The sequence below is a fragment of the Acromyrmex echinatior genome, chromosome 3 (genome assembly GCF_024713525.1).
Source record: "Acromyrmex echinatior isolate Ae372 chromosome 3, ASM2471352v2, whole genome shotgun sequence".
Classification (NCBI taxonomy): Eukaryota; Metazoa; Arthropoda; class Insecta; order Hymenoptera; family Formicidae; genus Acromyrmex; species Acromyrmex echinatior.
Window position 1 is genome coordinate 19,033,840 of NC_141854.1, and position 14,557 is coordinate 19,048,396.

The 14,557-nt window shown below is 36.1% G+C and overlaps 1 protein-coding gene across 2 annotated transcripts in view; it reads right to left on the reverse strand.

Annotated features, from left to right (window-relative positions):
• LOC105148924 (uncharacterized) overlaps positions 1–11,711 on the reverse strand; it is a 37,766-nt gene extending 26,055 nt beyond the window's left edge. For both annotated transcript variants that reach the window (XM_011060994.2, XM_011060986.2), the window contains exon 1: positions 10,344–11,711. The gene's annotated coding sequence lies outside the window, so the exon portion shown is untranslated. The remainder of the gene's footprint in view (positions 1–10,343) is intronic.
• Positions 11,712–14,557: the final 2,846 nt, after the last annotated feature.

Genomic DNA, 14,557 nt, shown 5'->3' on the forward strand with positions numbered 1-14,557 from the left:
TTTTCCTATGATATTAAATAAATTTATATTACTTATAATAACTTCAGGCAATTTTTTTGCGATGGAGTGATAATATTTAATTGCCGCGAAAAGAACAAAAAAGAAAAGTGAGAAATTTTAAGCTGTTACTACAGCACACATACATAATTTCATTAATAGTGAGTGCAATTATTTCATAAAATATATTCCCGAGTATATAAATATTTTATTCATTTTTGCATAAAATCTTATAGTACCATAAAGATGGATATGTAAATATCCAGAGGCAATAGATATTTGCCTAGTTTTGCTTATAATATAGTTTCACATTTGATAAAAAGTCAGGCACGATAAAAATCGTGACTGTGAAAGTATTAGTACAACCTGCGGCTACATATAAGAGCCAGGTGCAACATCAAGATTCGTCGGAAACGGTGCGAGCCTTTCTCATGAATTCCGCATCATCTTTCCACTGCATTTGGTTTTTCATCAAATCGTGGATTAGAATGAAGAGGTAAAAAGGAAGAACTGTGGGGGAAGACAGGATGAAGGGGGTTCTGGCGTAACAGAGATATCAAACAATTGGTTCCGCCATTAAATACGATCATCATCAGGCACAATTTTCTCAGTTCTGTTAGCTACGCTGAAAATGGTTTCTACCCGCTGGCGGATATCCGAGTTTGCGAAACTGGCCGTTAGTGCCGATGGAAAGCGAATGCGGTGACTACAAAGTCGTTCGCTGTTTTGTTCCACAACTCTTGCTGAGTATTTGCTGATTGGCGCTATTAACAGTTTCAGCAGCATCGAATTTTCGTTACCAAAATAATAGGAATAATAGTAATTTACGGTTAATTTGATTTAGGTCTTTAATATTTGTTTTGATATCTAGCTAAATTACTTTATAAAGTTTCTTTCTCTCTCCCTTTTTGAAAATATTGAGATATTTATTTAAATAATTTTAACAGTTGTAATTTATAAATGTGCCGTTAAATAAATTGTTGAACATTGAAACAAAAGATTTATTTTTGACAAAATATTTCTAGTATAAATCTTTTATTTGTTAAAAAAAATGTTGCATTCAAATTGCTAATATTTATCTCAACAAGTTTATATAGTTGAAGCTTTCGAAAATAAATTATGAACGTTCAATATATTGTATAACAACTATCTAATAAGATTAAATTATTATATTAGAAAAAGCAGTTTTTTCAATACTATTATAAAAATAATAATATTGATCTTCTTATCCTCTTTGGTATGCTAAAATATACCAAAATAATGATAATAATTATCGATAACATATAATTCGCGTGATGAAGTGTTACACTGTTATTACGGTAACGTGATATTAGCTTGCGCAAGGTTCGAATTTTGTTTTAAGCATTTCACGAACGATCGATCCGGTTTGCAATTGAGAAAATAAAGTTTCATCTTTAACGAGCAATTGTGATTTAAAAGGAGTGAAATCGACCGCAAATGAGAAAACGAGAAGCGCGACAGTGCAGAAAATAAATGGGGAACGCCCGTGAGTGATGGCACATGGGGACCGAATGAACGTAATTTAATTGGACGCTCTAGAAAGTGCATTCCTAATTAATCGATTAGCACATTATTAGTTCTCGTATTGAACGATGGCAAATCAGGAAGCGCGTAATTAAACATTTAATTTAATATTACGCTTCAGCTTGCCAATCACTTTCCATAATGATTACTAATGAGAAAAGATTTTCTCGATTAACATAAACTCTTCTTATATACAGAATTCGTTAATACGTTCTCTCTATTCAACAAAGTATTTTATATATATATATATATATATATATATATATATATATATGTTCTTATTTAAATGAATTGCTAAAAAATGCTTTAACATTTATCGAATCCGAACATTTTATACATTTACAGCTTTATTTTGTATATTTAATATTGCGATATTTATTTGCAAAATCAAACAATGAATTATTCTCGTTTTCTAATAATATCTCTAATTTTCCAGGATAATTATCGCATTTTCAAATCGTGAAGTCAAATCGTTACGCCGAAACGGACATCAGTCGCATTTTTTTGCTGGGCGTACAAGGAAAGCAGAGGAATCTTCTCGATCGCTTCAAATCGCCAACAGTATTACACGAGCTCTTTCATATTGCGCATAAATATATACAGCGATCGGCCACGAAATCAGGAATAGATTTTCATGAATTTTCCTCCGGGGCCGGTTATTGCCCAGCCGTTGGCCTGATTCCCTTTCTTTAAACTCCCTTCCACTTCCATCTCTCTTTCCCTGATCATGCCTTCTGTCCTCTTCCGCGATCGTCCCATTCCCCTTTATCGTCTCCTTCGACGTAACGCATCTATCTCATCTTCTCTCCACGCTCGATCGTCTGCAGATCCGCCGATCTCGTCGATCGTACCGCCCAACTTCTACGCGGCATCTCCGTTTGCTCATGAAATATTCACGACTGTACGACGAAATCATCGTTTGTTAGTCAACACCATCTCTCCTCTTTCTTCTCCTTCTTCTCTCTCCTTCTGTCTCACAAGAACACGAGAGTCTTACACTGTTGGACATTGTCAGCCTCGTGGCCCATTTCTTTCCGCGCTTCGGCGACTTCTTATCGTCACATTTCTTTTCTCGCGATATATCTTTGCGAAGAGAAAATACATTTCAAGTACATAAAATATTTTTGTATGTAGAATACCTTCAATTTATTGCAAAAATTTAATAATAATTTGATAAAGATTGTAAAAAGCCTGAGAAAAAAAAAAGACTGAGAAGAATATAAAAATAATGGAATAATTGTTTTTAATTATAATTATTTTAGTGTAAAATTATTAGAAACTGAGATGTATAAAATTAGTAAAATTTATTAAATAAAACATTTGTTTTTGTATGTTTGAATTTGTGATGGTTGAATGATTAATAATACTCAAGTTCTGTATTGTACTCGAAAGAGTATCTGGATTAAATGCTCGGTACGTTAAAATTGCTATTGAATACATATTTGACTTTTATTTACATTTGTATTTAAATTCATATGAATTTATATAATTTTTTCGATCGAAAACTTAAATACAGAAAAATGTTGATTACAATTTCATTGGAAAATCTAAAATACATCTTTTTATCGTTCTTTGTATCATGCAAAAGATATTATTATGAGTTATTACATTAATGCAATCGCCCATGATTTTTCGAAGAATTTGCTAAAAGCCTCTATAGTAGCTTCCGTAAAATACTAGTCACGTGACTCGCTTAGAAACGGTTCAATCAACGCCTAAATTACTGATTCCCCCCTTACAGCTTCGGAACTGAAAATGGTACTCGAATATCACAAGGTCGTCGCCATCTAATGATACACGAAACGAAAATTGGTGAAAGGATGCGTGGGATAATATGAGCCTTTCCGAAGGGTGCCGTGATGTTCACGAAGATTTTCTGCACTTTTAATGAGCAGGTAGATCGTTAATAGACCGCATCGATCGTGAGAACATTTTCGTTTTTAACCTGATAAATCGGTGATCTCGCAACGTCCACATCATTCCTATACGTCCATTGATGGATAAGCAAATGAAATGAGTTACAGTATCTTAAGATGATAGATACATTTTTGCGATAAAATGATTACAAATTTTCTTTGTATTCTCAGGTTTGTGCTTTAACTCATGAAGTTTATCGCTCGTGTTTAAGATTGTATAAAAAGATTACTAATGAGCAAGCAACCGAAATTGTAGCACATACGACGATACCCTCTTCAATTTGTCAGATGACTGACTACTTTAAGATGCTGGTTTCGATTTCAATTCATGATTATATTCGCATGTAACAATGCGAAGGCAGAAGCCGGCTCGTCTCGCAATGACGAGCAAGAAGTAACAAGTGTGCGCAACCTTTAGTGATGATGAAGGGCCGATTAAGCAAATCAGAAACATATGTACCTGATGCACATTGCGATCGATTCTCTTCACCATTATTCTATCAAATTTCAACCTCAATCTGTTTTAATTTTTATTTTTCTGTAGAAATTTGTATATAAATCTTTTATTTAAATAATAGATATATCTTTGATTAAATTTAATCTATATAATTGTATATTATTCTATCTTTTATATTTATTATAATATTTGCTTTAAGTCCCGTGTATCAATTTTTTATTGGGAAATTTATTGCGTTACCCTAAGTACAAATATTTTTGATTGGTTATTCAAAGTGAAATATATATTAGCATATATATATCAAATTATTTCTCGTATCAGCATATCGTCTACTGACAATTAATTCATTTTTATGACATTTGGTCATAATTAACGGATATAGCACAAATTATCACTGAATCATTAAATTAAATTAATTTCAGCATTAATTAAAATTAATTTTGACACAATTGTATTTCTATGCAATTTAATTGCGCAAGATTGAATTAAATATTATATTTGATGGTAATACTAAATGTTTATTTAATTATATGATACGTTCAAGATATTTGATTAAATAAGATAGCAAAGCAGAGGCTGCGGTGAATCGCGGGATAAAATAAAAGAGTCGACGTGTATGGGATAAGTGGCGGCGTGCATACATACGCACGTTGAATAATAAAACCCGTAGGTACTGCTCGGCCCTTTTTTACATCTCCGTTTACCATTTTACGCACCGCATGATGTTATCGTCGTTCTTACATCACGAATGTAGGCTGTGGCCTCAAATTTAAGCGTCCATCTCGAGGCGCTACAATTATCTTTCCATGCCGACAAGGTCGCCGCATTGTCCACTCGAAGATGCAGTCGATGCAGTTTCACAAGGCTAACGTCGTGTCCGTTCACTACAATTAAATAATGAACGTACGCTTTTTGTGATATTGTTACAATATACCTCGCGTAAAATTGGATGAGGAATTCGTTGCAATAAGGCGCGCGTTTCGTTTGTGCTTTTGTGAGTTAAGAAGACCGCCGGCACGACTCGGTTTATAATTTTCAATTCTTTTTTTTTTTTTTACGGGACTGGCTAATTAATATGCAGTTTGTTTAAATATTATGCACTTCGCCCTTTCAGATATAAATGAAGATCGGAGTAAAAAAAATCACATCATTCGTAATAATATTCACTGATTGCAGCCTGAATGGTAAAAGCATCAGCGTGTTTTCATCTATCGCTGAACGATCTTTCGAGATGCGATGCAACACGCACCTGCAACGAATTTCTCGCGTATGTACATCTTTTACGCAAATCAGTCTATGAATTTTTATTTTCGTTGCGAACGATTCGTAATTCGCAAAATCACCACTGATTGATACAAAAAAACTCAAAAGAGCTCTGTTTGTAATCTTCGAGAGCCTTTAAAAAAATCGTTACGTAATTGACTTAAATCGTTAAAGCATAAACGTTCTTTATGATTGATTTTTTATAGACATTTTGACACGAGATGTGATATTTTTAGAGATTACGTACATAATTTTTTTTAATAAACTAGTTAGCATATTTTCCTACGGATATATCCGTAGAGAGATAACATTAAAGTTTTCGGATTTGTCAATACTCGATAGATATTATTAATGAGATACAAATATCTATATTACATATAAAATATCCTGCTTATTATGGAATTTCTTATTACACGCTGTCACTCAATGTGAATCGTAAATTTTGTTTAATCGAAGTTTTCTTGGTCCACGTGGATTGTTTGTAGTACGAGATAAAGTTTCTAAACGGCAATGAAATTTAACAATGGCATTGCGGTACTGCTCGAATTTAATTTAAAGGCAGCAAGTCCATTGTACGCGCGAGGATGTATAAATAGACTCGGCATGGCATGCGAGCCCACGCATCAGCTTTATGCCACCGAAGAGATCCCGTCTTCGTCACAAAACGAATTTACATTTATGGCCATAGGCACAAAAAGACGATTGAAATTATTTCAATTTTCCTCTCCTAAACGGCTTTTTGTATAAGCTCGTTCTTTGACGGAGTATCATTTGAATCCGTTAATATCGTAAAAAAATTGCGTTTACTCCAATAATTTTTTCGCCTATGTGCGGTTGACTATTGATATTTGTAAAAATCTAATATTGCAATCTCTCTCTCTCTCTCTCTCTCTCTCTCTCTCTTCAAATTTCAAATATTTTTATTTATATTTTATCGAATTGAAGAATCATTTATCATAAAAATATATAAACAATAAAACAGAATTTTTAATTGAACCTCACCTCGAGAAAGAGAACTTTATAAAATATATTGAAACGCAATAAAAAAAAGGGGATATTGAATAAAATTGAAAGATGAAGAACAAAAAAAAAGAGATAAAATCGTTAACAATATTAATACTGTAAATTTTACATTACATTCTCCTCTAGAATTCGAGAATGAATAAATTAATTCATAAAATAAGATAAGATCATATATTATTTTATATTAATATTTAAAAGAACATAATTTAATTATACATGAAATATTATTCTGCAATGCATGAAAATTATTTAATATAAAGACAATGTGTACGCATCACTGCAGGTTATGGAAGATACCGGTAAGATTACTGCGATAGAGGTACTTAATGGCCGGTACTCGGTGACGGTAATGTCGTTCGGGGCCCGTTTTATTGCCGTTTGCGCCAGTCCAGGATCGAGGTGAGGACATTGTTCGAACGTCTGGGAGTCTCTCATGATTGTCATGCTCTCTATTCTCGTAATAGCCGGCGTATTCAAATACCGGCATGTCGCTTGTATACATTTGCCAGGATTGTTGAGCAATGAAAAGGAGAAAAAAGAGGTAGGATCCCGATGTCGTTCGCGTAATATCCCTTGACACTGCCATGTTCCGTTCGGTTTTGCAAGGATGGGATTGAAAAGAAAAACGGAATGGGCGGAGTCTCATCATGTACGATTTTGTATTAAACCGTATCTAACTCGATATTCTATTCGATTTTACGTTTAATCACATGTTTTAGACTCGTTTTTTTATACATAAAATAATACATTATATGAAAGAATGATTTTGCTAAAATTTCTAAAAATTTAATTAAATATCTGAAAATAATTTTTTTGAACCATCAAAATAATTTTCTAAGAATTTTTTCAAGTATTTGAGATAATATTATGGTAAAAAATTTTGACATTCTAGCAGAGTTTAAGTGTCCTATAAAATTATTTTAATGATCCAACAAAATTATTTTCAGATTTGTATCTAAAATTTTAGATTCAAAAATAATTTTTTTCATATGTGATTACATAAAATTGCTGAAATCGAACGAGATTTTAGTGATTAGATTGATTGGTTAGATTGATTTGAAATGCAACGTGCTGACTATAAATGCGAATTATTACGATCTTTATAACTGTACATCTGAATTTGTTTTCCTCTGATCGATCTCATATAAGTAGCCGTCAATCAATTTCGTGAAGCTAAGGAAAGATCTACGTCTGGAAGATCTTACTCGTTATTCGCGTAGATTTACCTCTTCAAATTTTCTTACTGCCCGCGCAGTCGTACAAATTATCGTTATTCCCAAGGCGAAAGGAGGAGATCGGGCGCGTATTATTTACAATTACTTTCGTGCAATGTGCGCGATGTTCGCGCCCGTCGTAATTTGCGATTTATCGCATACGGATAGTCATGGGTGCGTCGGCGCACGTACGAAGCCGATTCTAACAAATTGCCGATAGCGAGGCAGAGATGGATCGGGCAACAGTATGAGCAATAGAGTAAGGAGGAAGAAAATAATGGACCACGGGACAAGAGTGGCCTGCCGCTCTCGGCCGCGTCGGTTTCACATAACTGTTAACGGTGTTGCGTCGGTCAGTCTATATCGAGATCGGCATCGCTCGGCGGCAACAAAAATCACCGGCGCGGCGTCCCGCGCACTCGACTTACCTGTTATCAATTAACTGTTAACGTCATTGTACACTCGGTAGCGCGTCTGCTGCGTATGCTGTCGTAGCTCAGGCCCTATGAATAATGTATCGCTGGCATATCTCTCGTGCTACTCAATCGAATATTCTGACCCGCGTCTTTATTCTCTGAGAATAATTTAACGAGAGAAATAAAATTGTACGGATTTTGCGAAATTTGATTTTGATTTTCATCGATAAACGTTTACTTTTTTCCCCATTTGCAGTATTCAGCGATTATAATTTGTAAAAACTTTAACGCACAATCTATCAATTGTTGGCATTTAATGACTAAATATCTCCGATAGGTTTGTATATAAATGAGATTTCGTGACTAATGTGAATGTCGCGTGATGATTCGACACTCCGTCACTTTTGTTAAGAGTTTTGCAATTATGTAAATTGTATATGCGTTATTTTCACCATTCCAACGTAAACATATTTATCAGGGTCTTTCGTGCCTCGCATATCGGACAATCTCACTTGTTTCCCATCCCTCTCGCGCGCGCGCCTGGAGGCACGTAAATTTATGAACGAGGAAACGGCAGGGATGACGCAGGAACATAGCTTTTGCAACGTCTGCTTTCTTGGGCGGCAAAACGAACCGTTCGGTGATATAAGGACGAGCGTGGGCGATTTGCTCTTGCGCGAGATCGCAAGCGCAGCTTTAGAACTGGTCTCGAACGAATTAGACGTCCAACGCATTTTCGCGCTGAAACCCACGAGAGCGCGAATTTATAGGCGTGACTTTGCGTCCCTTTTAATTGCGTTACGTAAGATTTTCTTGGTATCAATCTGCATCGGTTTCGTGCAATGATACTCACGAGTATTTTATATGAATTCTACACGGGAAAAAAAAAAACATTTTGCCAAGGTGTCTAAAAATTTAGCTAGATACAGATCTAAAAATAATTTTATTAGACCATCGAAATAATTACAAGGAGGAAATTCAAGCATGAATACAAGTAATGCTGAAAAAAGTTTTGACATTGTAGCAATCACTTTAAGCATCCCATATAATTATTTCAATCCAACAAAACTTTTTTCAGATTTATATCTAATTAAATTTTTAAATACTTCAGCAAAATCGCTGTTTCCATATCCTGTTATTATCTAAATTTATGATTATTAATTAAGCATTGTAGTCGTGGGTAACAGTAAAACTAATCCAGAAAGATTTCTAGATAATGTCCAAAAAACCTATACATCTAAATAATAATCTAAAACAAAGTCACATTAAATTGAATTTATTAACAATCTTAGTAAAAAGATATCGAGGCATTCGCAAATATATATCATAAATCACGTTAAAAATAGCAATTGCAATAGCAATTGTATTATGCATTCTGTTAGTTAATTATAGTTATTATCATATTTTGCTTTCGCAGAGTATGTACACTTGTCGACGAATTGTCGGACAACTTCCGCGATCACACTCAGGCGCATTGTTTTCATTCAAATGAAAATCTCCCTTTCTCTGCCTATTACTATTCAATGTTCCTGCTCGCAGATTGCTGCGCACGCGACACCGTGGTCTGCATTTCACAGGAACTCGATAATTACCGGGAACGCGGGACGCCGGCGCCAGGAGTACGAATCGAGATTTCGTCGACGACGTCGGATGCACCGCCGCGGCGCCGCGCCAAAGAAAATATTGAGAGCGTTAATCTACAAGGAGCTTTTTCAATGTTAACATTCGAATATTACAAACATTAAAGATTTCGTTCATAAACTTTTAAAAACAATTATAAATTACTTTCGTGACAATTTTACGATCTTACCTGGGGAAGAAGACATAAAAAGGATTATTTTGCTGGTCTATAAATCTACGAATTAGCTAAATAAAAATCTGAAAATAATTATTTTGTTGGACCACTAAAATAATTATGCAAGACTCTCAAACTAGCTGCTAGAATGTCGATAATTTTTGCAGCATCGTTCATCGTATTTGAGATTTCTACGTAATTATTGTAATAATTTAACAAAATTATTTTCGGATTTCTAGCTAAATTTTTAGATTAAATTTTTATACTTGAGCAAAATCGTTCTTTAACAAGAATACGAAATTGTGCTTTTAACTTATAAAATAAGATCCATCAAATTAATTTGATACATTAATTAATTGCTTTGGATTTGCGCGTATTATAAACCATTTTTTTATATTTGACAATTCTTATAGTTTTTTTAAATTTCTCCTTCAACATTTTTATCATTTCATGTTCAATTGTTTTATCAAGATTGTCACTGACGTGATCAGATTAATGATTCCTGCAGAATACTAGAAATAATAAGTAAATTCAAACGCTCTTATTTTTCTCTGGAAAATACCGATGAGTGTCATGTGACGCTTATAAATATTCAGAGTGCTGCTCGGAATACTATAATGTATACCTAATACATGATGTCTCAGCGCCGCGCTGTGATGATAATAAAAGAGGAAGGAGAGACCTATACTATAGTATAGTAAATCATCGTAAATTTACCTTATACGTCATGCCACGACCTTGAAGCCGAGGGTGACAATAGTTCCTGCACTTCCGTTGACTTCGTGACACTTTTCCTTTGCTCTTCTCATAAGGCAATCCAAGCGAGACAGAGAGATAAAAGGAGCAAGGGAAAAAAAAGGAAAAACAAGAAAGGAAGAAAGTCAAATGACACACCGTAGAAGAATAGATGGAGTGAAAATAATAGTTGCAGAGGAAATAATAGTTGCACTGGTTTTACAACAACACACTATTCTTACACAAGGTGATCACTCTCCCTCTTTCCCAGGTCCTTCCACGTGCGCGAGAGACGTCGACGCCCTTACGAGGATACCAGATACCAGAACGTCCGCGCGAACATTTCGTTGACACGTACCGAATACCGTTCTTCTCGACAGTACATCCAGAAACCACCGGAAGCTTTTCGTATCTTGCACCTCGTGGTATCGCGACCACGTGCTCGGATAACGGTTTCGATCGTTCCTTCTCTGGCTGTACAACGCGTGTCCCTTTTTTTGAATATATCACACACCACAACAGACAGTCTCCCGATTTCCTCGAAGAGAAACAATTCTTTCCCTCTCTCTCTCTCTCTCTCTCTTTCTTTCTCTTTCCCACTTTATTCTTCCTGACTAGAGTTCGTTATGTATCTTCCTGTTCCAATCGGATGCCAAAGGACGACCTTATTAATAATTTCTCCTAGCGATGGTCCAACTTGGATGACAGATTCCCGTGGGATCACACTGTCGATCTCGGAGCCCTGGATGTATATCGAGATGCGCGTATATATCGCGTTCGACAGGATAGTCGAGTCCTGACTGTTGATTTCTCTCACGGGAGGAGCGACGGAAGGAGCTAACCACGTTGCTCACCACCGTCCGGCGATCGTTTGGTGCCCGTGCTCCGTTGTCCAGGTCCTCTCTCGAGGCGTGTGATATCTCCCTCCCCTCCCTCTATCCTCCCTCTTCCTCTCTCTCTCTCTTTCCTTCGGACGAGGCGGAATATCAGCGAGAACCGAGCGCTCTCAGAGGAGATTCGTGAGACGCGATGAGAGCGGAGTGGTCCGTACTGTGGTGAGTAAATCGTGTGCCGATGTGTGAGACGGGCGATGCCGCGTACGAACGTCGCGCACACACACACACACACACACACACATACACACACACACACATACATACACACACACGTGCAGCAGCCACGACGTACACAAACACGCAGGTACGTACCGTCGTGAGTACCGTCGATTGGGCGGGGAGACTGAATCCGTAGGCTGCGGGTAGGTTAGTAAGTAGGTAGGTAGGTAGGTAGGTAGGTAGGTAGGTAGGTAGGTAGGTGAGCCACACAACCGGGAGAACACACCGTGGAGATGTCCGCACACGGGGGAAGGGAAACCACGCTGTTTGTACGCGAGTGCACATGTACGTATATTGGAGAACCCCTCCCCCCCCGGGCCCCCCCCCGTTCCCTGTGTATGTGAGACGCACGCGGAGGAATATACGCAAAGGAGCTCCCCTGCGTGTTTAACCGTGAGAGACGTCGGTAAGGTAAGTGCTCTCCTCTCTTTCAGCTCCAGAGTAGCACCACGCCGGCACGCGACCTGCCCTCCCCCCTCCTTCTCCTTTTCCCTCCCTTCTCCCTCCCCCCCCACCCCCTCCATCTTCATCGCGAGTCTCGTTGTGTTCCTTTTCCTACTTCGCCGGCCGAAGGACGTCTCTCCCTCTAGCCAACGTTTCCTCTTAGCTAGGTTCCTCCGGCACTCTTCTGACTTGTCTTTCCCACTCCCCGTTGCGATCTGGATCCCGAAGAGAGGAGGTGGATGGTGTTGGTGTACCACTCCCACCCGATAGTCACCGACACACCGGAATCCTCCCAGCCAACGTGCTCTCGCGGAAGCGAGAGGGAGAGAACGGATGGGAAAGAGTGAGTAGGAGCGAGAGGAGAGGGAGGAAGGGATGGAACGAGGAGTATCGAACACAGTCACTATCTCTTCTCTATCGTTACTCGCGGTGCAACCTCCCAGGCAACTAATTCACCTTTGCAACTGTATCGACACCCTACCGCTCTATCGCTCGCAAGTATATTCGTTCCTTCCTCGATTCCCTTTTTCTCCTTCTTCGTCCTTCTCTTGCAACGTTCGTCTCGATAAGATATTCAAGCGGTTTAGAAGAGAAAAAAATATACATACAAATGTACACACCATTTAATAATGATTTGCATGTATTTTTAGATAATTGTTTTTTTAGCAACTGCTTTGTTAAACCTTTTTCATGTTTGACATTTTCTTTGTTATTAAAAATGGATGTTTTTTGCGAAAAAATAAAAAATATTTTAGATTCCCATCAACAGTTTTTGTCGAAATGCTGAATATTCATTTCATTTGTTGGTTAATTTATTCGAATTTTTAGTAACATCGGAAGATCGTATTTAGATTTTAATTTGCGAACTAATATTGCAACTCTAATAAATATCAACGAATATGATGATTCACCAATAAAGTACTGACGACAGAATAACTAAGTAGATAAGACGCGTAAATAAATCGCGAAGATATATACGTAAGGAAACTATAGCGATACAATGCAGAGAAGGTCTCAGGCATATCGAGTGTCCTTTCAGCTGCAAACAGTACGATAAATTCGGAGCAGATTCTATAGCCTTAGTCAAAAGTATAGTATCTTCACAAATTTATGTAAATATTCTATATTTAATAAAAACAAATTAAATAATAATTTTATTGAAAATATTTATTTTTATAACAATTTTAACATTTTAATAGTTTTCTTTTGGATTTCATTACTTCTTTTTCTAAGAAAATGCATTTTCCAATAGATTAAAAATGCTTATTATGGCTAAGGTTATACTTTAACAGTACTTTCGTTGATATTTATTAGAGTTGCAATATTAGCTCGCAAATTAAAATCTGAATACGATCTTTTGATATATATATGTTACTCAAAATTTAAATAAATTAACTAACAAATGAAATATTCAGCATTTCGACAAAGACTGCTGATGACAATCTATTTTTTATGTTATCAAATGACGTCCTACTCAATCCGTTACGTTTCGATTTCGGTGTTGTAGTTGTATTGAGAGCGTGTCGATGTTTCCATTTCCTGTGCGAGTTCACCGTCAAGGATTGAAACCGTTTCTCGTCATCGCGATACTCCCATTTCGTTCTTTACCTTCTGACGACGATAATTCGCCTCTGCAACTGTGTAGTAACCCCACCACATGATTCTGCTACTTTACTCCGGTACTCTCCGGTTTTCCACGATGACGATCCGGTTGTCCTAGGACCGGATCAGCTCGTTGTTACCGTACTCTGCTTGGCTTAAATGCCTTCGACTCTCTCTCTTTGATCGATGTCGTAACTCTGGAAGTCTTGTGAGATACAGAGATAAAAAATAATGATTACTCCAAGCTAATTAAACTATAATTAGAATTAACTCCCGCGTTGATATTAAAAATATTTAAAAATTAATACAATATGAAAAACTACCGTAACGGTTTTATAGTGCGAATATAAAGCTGTAAATAGCATAGTAAATAATTATAATTTGTATTATTTGTAAGATCGTGATACTTATTGACAGTTTGATCAGCTTAAATCAGGTTTTGCAAGCGCTGTATCATTCTGTTTTATGGAATATTTCGAGGTTTTTTTTTTTGTAATCATGTCATGCAATTCTATCTTGAAAGCACAATAAATCAAGATGTTATGCGGAGAGTATTAATTATCTGATTAATCATGGTAAGTTATTCATCTTCGTTTCGTCATACTTCGAGGAAAAACTTTTTATATCACATTTTTTATACTATTTAGATTCGTCATGAGACTTGTCATATATACAAAATAAAATTTTTCCATTTGAAATAGAAAGAAGAAATTTTTAATTATGAAAAAAAAATGAAACGATTACATATTTAAAAAATATAAGACCGCTTTTATTACATATTTCTATATGCTTTCTATATGCGTGCTTTTATTTCTGCAATTCTATAGTATATGAACTACATATATGCTAAATGCGTATTAATATTACAAACATGTTCTATAAGGCTATAAATTTTAACAATTTTGGATTCTTTAGATCTTAATTTTACAAGATTGATTTCTTATTACTGATTTGCAGAATGGAATTTTGTCAACTGTAATGCTCGTGGTTTCTGTGAATTATATGTTTTGATTACATAATATTTTAGAAAAAAGT